The sequence below is a fragment of the Pundamilia nyererei genome, unplaced genomic scaffold (assembly GCF_000239375.1).
Source record: "Pundamilia nyererei isolate P.nyererei 1_Seehausen unplaced genomic scaffold, PunNye1.0 scaffold00057, whole genome shotgun sequence".
NCBI classification, from domain to species: Eukaryota; Metazoa; Chordata; class Actinopteri; order Cichliformes; family Cichlidae; genus Pundamilia; species Pundamilia nyererei.
In genome coordinates, this window is record NW_005187458.1 from 740,750 (window position 1) to 748,486 (window position 7,737).

The 7,737-nt window shown below is 37.5% G+C and overlaps 1 protein-coding gene across 1 annotated transcript in view; it reads left to right on the top strand.

The window, feature by feature from the left end:
- Positions 1–3,911, top strand: part of LOC102203155 (potassium voltage-gated channel subfamily A member 1) — a 38,684-nt gene extending 34,773 nt beyond the window's left edge. Inside the window, exon 2 of the mRNA XM_005734163.2 lies at positions 1,479–3,911. The gene's annotated coding sequence lies outside the window, so the exon portion shown is untranslated. The remainder of the gene's footprint in view (positions 1–1,478) is intronic.
- The last annotated feature ends 3,826 nt before the right edge of the window (positions 3,912–7,737 follow it).

Sequence of the window (7,737 nt, forward strand, 5' to 3'; positions counted from 1 at the left end):
TGTGTGTGTGTGTGTGTGTGTGTGTGTGTGTGTGTGTGTGTGTGTGTGTGTGTGTGTGTGTGAAAACAGTAAAAGCCCTGAAGCTGAAAGAGCTGCTGTATTAATAAAGTTTATTTGAAGCAAGAAGGAAGGTGCCAGTTACCACAGTCTGAGAGTAAAAATAAAGACAAGCAGACTGTGTGCAAATGTGATATAAAGTCCAAATACAAGCACATGCTGTGATTTAGGATCAGATGTTGATTCTTGTAGAATAGTAAATATTGTTTGTGGCCAAAACGAAACATCGAGAATAAAGTTTCTCTCAGGATCTAAATTTCTAACTGAAGCTGTTCTGACAAAGTCTTTAAACCCCAGAAAAAAACCTTCAGACCCTCTGACTATCTGCATTCTGAGCTCTCAGGGATCTTCAGGGATGGTGACCTCATTGTGCAGGAATCTGATTGGTCAGTGATTTCCTGCCTGTTGGTCTCTGATCTGGAGAATAGCCTGCTGTGGAGCACATTGGGTCTGCAGGATCAGTTACTGTAACGCTAAATCCTGCATTAAGGTACATGATGGATAACATATTCACATCTGCAGCCAATTTATTATCCCCAATTAACCCAACATGCAGGTCTTTGGACTGTGGACCTAGAGATGACCCACTAAGCTACAGGGAAAACAAGAAAAGTCAAAGAATGAACCCAGCTGGGGTTTGAACCAGCAACCTTCTTCCTGTGAGGGGACAGTGGTGGCAAAATGATAAATTTGATCCTTTAAATTTGACAGTTGTGTCGACTCAGCTCAGCTCAGCTCATAACTTTTGCAGTTATACAAAGACCCCCACCCCACTCTCCCAAAAATCTCACCTAAACCTACATATTTCCTGGTCATTGGAAGAACTAACGCTTTTATTTTGATCTATGAGAAGTACAATCATCTGGTTTATATTGGAGTTTTTCAGGTCCAGTAATGACGGCTGCCTTTCTCTGATAGTCCTGATTAGCACTGAATGTTTAGCCCAAATGTGCAGGTTTCTTTAGGTCACATGATGCCCAAAATTTATGTGTCAAAACACCCATAGAAACAAGCACTTCAACTCTGAATGTATCCAGGAGGATTAGCTTTTTTTCTCTGTAGTTGCCACAGCAGCATCCTAAGTAAGTACCACCTGTTTGGCCCAGATGTGGCCTGGTATCAACAGCTGATTTTGCACAACATTAGGCCTCATTGATTGGTGGATTTAGCTGGATCAACTCAGGCACGCAACCTCTTTATATCAGCCAGATATCATGTTTGTTGTGTCACATCTGGCTCATTTGCTATAACTTGGCCAGTAGTGCCATAAGCAGCCTGGATTAGGCCCGAATGTGTCTGCAGAGTGTTTATTTTGGCATCAAAGTTGTGGATCTTTAGTGGAATATGCTTTGTGGATATTTTCTAGTTTTTCTATTCTCCCCACACTAACACATCCCATATTCTTGTTTATGTGTCCACAGAGAGTTTAAGCCCTGCCCTCCAACCATCAGGAGAGTCGATCCGACCACATGAATCCCCTCCATCAGGAAACGCCAACAACTAAAAACCTGCTGCTGTGCTTTGAAAATCAGCATCATCCACCCTTTTTAGAACTCTGTGCCTTCAACCAAAACTCACCAGTGATACTTCTGAAGCTTTCTTTTTTTTTTTTTTTTACTTTTTTTCTTTTTTCAAGCAGGACTCAGAGGACATATCTGCCTGATGAAGGAGGGCCCGGGATCCTGCTGCTGTCTCTCTGAAGAAAAAAAACAATAAAACCCGACATGCAACGTTTCAATCATTTTAACATCCCACCGTGTTCTTTTTTTAATCAACCAACTGTGTCAGTGATTTACTTCATATCGGAAGAAATCCCTTGCTGTGCAATATCATTGATATTTACGTGAAGCTGTTATGTGGATGTAGACTTTGGATGAACTTTTTGGTTTATTTTTTTAATGATCTTTTCCTGATTTCTATTTTTCTAAAACGGTGTAAGAGAGATGATGGGATACAAACAAAAAACAAATTTTAACAAAGACGGAACCTTCACTTGTTGGTAAAAAGGGTGTTTAGTTTTCCTTAAATCCTCCCCTTCCTGCTGTGACCAGGGCCAAAGCCATAGCCTATCTCAGATAACAATGGACGAAGCATTTCAAATGACTGGTGTCCCTAACAGCAAGATGCATTCAGGGTCTCACATTCTCACGTGTCAGCTCATCTTAGCTGTTTGTTTCCTGTTTTTTTCAGGGCCTTGAATCCGAAGTATTTAGTGCTCCCTACCTTTGTGTGGCCTGTTTTTCTTGCTGTTATTTTGTACTTCCTCCTACATATCAGTCAAGCAACTTTAAGTGGCATGATTATGTGTGCCTGTAGAGAGAGACATGAATGAGTGTCTTCTTTACAAATTGGACATAAAGTACTGTAAACTTTCAAATATGTCACAGAATAATGGCTGGATAACAAATCCATGAAACAGGGATCTAGTGGTTTAAAAAATGTGGAGTCAATTAGTTAAGTGTCTAAAATACAAATGGTTTTTCTAGAATAACCCTTTATTTGGAAGCATACTCAACAAAACCACCCATTCAAACTGTAATTTTTCTATGAGCTTTATAAAAAAATGAAAAAAAAAAACTTTACCAGCAATTACAGATTTCAAGGGTTACATGACAGCTTATCGATTATATATTTATTATTTACTATTATATATTTATTTTTAAAATTATATAAATGAGTAGTACCTCTACAGGGCAGCCAAGTCAACTAAGCAAAGGATTGGAGCTGGTAGTTCCTATAAAACTGTCCACACCCTAAACATCTCAGTTAAGTGTGTTCGTCTCCTTTGGATGCTTTATAAATGTGATAAAACTGAAATATCTTTGGTTTTCAAGTGAATTTGCAGAACAACGGGAAAACAAGGGTCCTGCTGCTTTTTGGAGACTGAAATGTTGATGTTGTATTAAACTGGCATCCTAAAGGATTCTAAAATGTCATTTTGTCAGATACCTCACATGACAGCACACACACCAAAACAACACTTTGTGTGTAAATGACCATTGCCAGGAGCTGTGACAGGGCAGCACAAGTTGACATCCAGTTCAATATTTTATCAAGCAAATCTTCATTTTCTGACCTATTAATTTTATATAAAAAAAGGCTTTCTGTAACATTAAAGTTCCAGAGTGTAAAATATCACCACCAGAAGTCAGCATATTGCAGACTGTAGTCAACTGAGTTCTGTTTTTTTGCGTCTTGCAATTCAAGTACATACCTAGCGACCGAGGCCACTGTAGGACAAACAAATTTTAATCAGTCAAGAGATATCTAAAACATCACATAATGGCTGTAGTTAAAACACTGTAACTAATATATTATATAATAAAATAATATCCAAACTATTTTTAACATGTTTGAATAATATTAACACTTAGCAATAAATCAGAAAAATTAAAAATAAATGTTTCACTTAAATATTTTATGTTTTTATCCCTGAGACACCTCAAAGCTTTAGTTGCTGTTCATCTGTAGTGAGTGTACCCAGAAAGCAAAGTCACTCCAGACCAGATCAGCCCTAGATTTTTCTTTCCCTATCTTTGTCAGTCCACTGTTTACCTCAGCTGTCAATGCCGGGTGAGAAGCATCCAAATCTATTTTGTCTGGAAGAGGCTGATAAACTTTGTGAAAGAAGTCAGACACAAGTCAATGTGTTAGTGAAGATCACTTCTGTCTGATAACAGTGATAACTGAGGTGACTTGTTGAGTATAACAACAACTCAACTTATATAAATAGTTTCTTTTTAAGATACTTTGTTGAAGTTAGACTTATATTTTGTGAGACGAACCATTTAAAGCCATCTTTGAAAACCAAAACCTCAAAATTAAGTAAGTAAAATTTTATTTATATAGTACCTTTCAAGACAGAGATCACAAAGTGCTTCATAAAGAAATGCCAGAGCATTTACAACAAAAAAGACAAAAAAAAAGTTAACCAAACACAAAGATTAGTTTTTAGTTGGTTTTTTTTAAAGAGACTACAGAGACTACATTGTCCACAGATCTCAAGGTCAAAGGTGGAGAGTTCCAGAGTCTGGGGGCCACAGTGGCAAAAGTTATGTCTCCCTTAGTTCTCAGCCATGCTACTATATAAGCTAAGATTCAAAGATAACTAAATGTTTTACAGGAAATAAACTCTGTCTGTTAAGACTACGAGCCAGAAAACTTGAAACTTAACTGGGAAAGCTTTAATAAATCCAATTTTAAACATAATCTATAACACCATCTCCAGTTACTGGATTTAAAAGGTGTTCTGTCCCATATAACAATAAGAACTTGTGCCTCTTCTCACTTTAACTTTGGCCAACCACCACAGCCGACTGAGAGAATAATCAAAATATGAGCACAGATTTTCACTCAGCACTTTTGGAAAGAAGATACTGCAGAGATGTGATATATGGTTTATAAACTCTAAGATTATATTAGCTTGTTGTATATCAATCCTTACAAATGTGCTGTACAGTGGTTTATAGTTTGCATCTAAAAGATAGATATGAAATCCTGATATGAAGCCTCCAGCTGAGCGTGCTCATGCTTGACCAGAGAGCAGATGTTTACCGGGCTAGAGGTGACAGGAGCTAAAGGGCTGGTTTCAACAGATTTCTGTACAACAGGGCGTCTTTGTTTGAGGTTCTTCCTCACAGTCTTCATTTGTAAGACCCAGAAGGGTTCTTTATTTTAGTGTGAAGAAGTTTAAATACATACTGAAAATATTCACATTTAATAAAGCATCCATTTATAAAACTGAGGAACCGCCTCAGATGTTTAATAGAAGGAATATGTCTCTGTGTTTCCACATAAAACTGGTAAAATGTCGTCACAGAAAAATACTGCTGTGATGAATCAAAGAAACTCATCAGCAGGTTCTTGTGTTTAACCACCTTAGTTTGGCTTACAGTGGCGGGCCATGAGTGATGTCTTTGTCACTTAGAAGGCTGCACCACTGAGGAGGATCAGTAATGATGATTATTAGTCATTTTTGACAACTTGCAACATGCTGCATACTGGTGCAATGAAAAGTCCCAAACTTACACCACTCTTCTTCAGATGTTTTTGCACTCTGTAAAGTTATCCAGGGAACATTTGAAACTGACACTTCAGTAGAAATCTAGAATATTTCCATTTGAAAAAAGCAGTCTTGAGATTGAACATTATACTCAGGCAGGTTCAATTAAAGGTAAAATAAGATGTAGACTTTCAAATATTTAAGAAAGACCATGTGGAATAATAAATATGTTTAGAAGTGGAAAGTGGAAAAAAGTAAAAATATATAGGAAAACTACAGCCTGACAATGCAGCAGATAACTTCATGTACCAGTGAAACCTGTCACCAGTGGATAAAAATATCATTTCTTGAAAGATGATGGTTATTAATCTTCTACTGAAGATAAAAGCCTGAAATTACTCAGAAACATCTTCATATTGCATATAAAAGATGGGAATCATAGCTGGTGGTACAGTCCAGGCTATGGCACCAGGTTGTGGGTTTGGATCTCTTAGTTGGAGGAGTCAGATCTCTGGGCTAAATGTGGCCCTGTCTGTAACTTGGACACTAATTTGGACCAAACTGTTATTTCTTTTCTGATTTTTATGTTCAGATGCTAGAAAATTAAGATGAGTTGAAGCTGTAAATTTGATTTTCTGTGGTAAACAAGTTGCCTCCAAGGCTGGAAGTGAAAGTCAGCTTTAACATTTTGGTACTTTTGAAATTATTGACTCAGATGAGCTAGGACACAAAATCTGGGTACATGTGTCTGCTTTTATTGTGAAACACTAAAGGAATTCCTTAGTTTTTACAAATAAACAATAACCATGAGTGAACTAGGATGAAGAAACCATGAGAAAAACAGGCCTGTTTGAGATTTTACAGTACTTCCTGTTTTATTGTCTCTGCCCTGCTCTCTGTAGCTGTGAACTGTGCTCCATCAACCCTTGAAGCTGCTAACTCTGTACTGTGTAGATCGGAGATGTCGGAGATGTCCAACCTTACCCTAAAGTCCTACAAGCATCCTGCATTAGCTCTCCATATACCTCTTTCACACACAAACACACACTGCTCATCATTAGAATCAGTTGCAATTTATCTTATTCAGTTTGATTCAGTTTGTGCCTCTCAAGGAATTGTTATTCTCTGACTGCCAAACTAAACAATCTTATTGTGTCACGTGATATTCCTGCTTTAATTCACAAAACGGGCGTTGACGAATAGAGGTGGTGCAGACAGTCCTCTATAGGTTTAATCAGATGGTGTACACGTGAGGACTGATAGGCACCTATCAGTAACTTTTGCACATACCTGCTCCAGTTTTGTAAATTTCGCTTTATGCTGACATCATAAGTAATTGTTACCTTCAGTAATCATCATTATTTCCATTTAGGATCTGATAATGGTGTTTTATTAGGACCACAGAGATTTTTCTCCGGGAGATCTGATTTCCAGAGATGAAGCTGCATCAATCTTTTATTCAGTAATTCAAACTATTTTAGCTCCTAAAATTATTACTGTATTTTTCAGACCATAAGGCGCACTGGATTATAAGGCGCATTAAGCGAAACAAAACAGTCAGATAAATCAAACTTTATGCAACTCATTCTTCTTGCTTCCTCAACTTCCGTACCATTGATTCATTAATGCTGAATCCTTTTGCAGCTGCTCTATTCCCATGTTGTTTCAGTATATTAATGACTAACCTCGTATTGTCGATGGATTATCTCAGTTGTTCTCCTGACTAATGTTTGGTCCGTTTACAGCATCCTGCCATGCGATTGCATTTGTCGAAATCATCAGGAACCCTTACGTTAACTTTTATTGAGTGGAAAAAAGTTAGCGTTCATCATCCAGCCTCACTGATTTTATGTTATGCTAACATAACTGTGTCGCTAGCGATCACGTAGCACATCATTATATATCAGCTAGCCCACCTTCAGTAACCCTACAAAAGTCACTGCTGTTTACTTTTCTGTCTTCATTAATGTTGGAAGTGATAGCAGAGCTGTATGTTTTAATTTGTTTCATAAATCTCTCAGTCAGAACATGCTATATCATGTTTAGATGGAAACTAGCGAGCTAACTTCCTGCTAACTTGTAACTCCATTAAATTTAATAAATTCTGTCATCATGGATGCCTTAATTGTTATGCCTGGTAAAGCAGCAACGCTGATCATTTTATTAAAGATGAGAGAATTTAGACAGTTTTTTAAATCTCAGTGATGCCGCAGTGCTCGTTTGACTTTGGGACCTGAAGCAGATGGAGTTTTGGATCCAGATTACTCTGCAAGGCTCCTGACTACAGTAGCCATAATGCTCTGGTGCGGCTTCGTAGCTGACCAGTCGTAGTAAAACATTTTTTTTGACCAATTTTTGAGCGCCGCGCACCACATAAAATCAGTTCAAGGTCAGTAAGCACAACCAGAATTCATACATATGGCGCACCGAATTATAAGGCCCACTGTCGATTTTTGTGAAAATTAAATAATCATGCTTTTTATTCACGGTTTTATATGCAAAACGCAACATTTGGTTAAACAACTTATCTTAGCTGTTTTCTTTGAGTATCTTTTTTAATGTGTTTCATGTAGAGATTAAAAAATTACAATCAAATCAAAACCATCTGAAACATATTTCACACCACTTCCCATTAACCTGAAAATGCCAGTGTCTGTAAAATCATGAATCAATCCTAA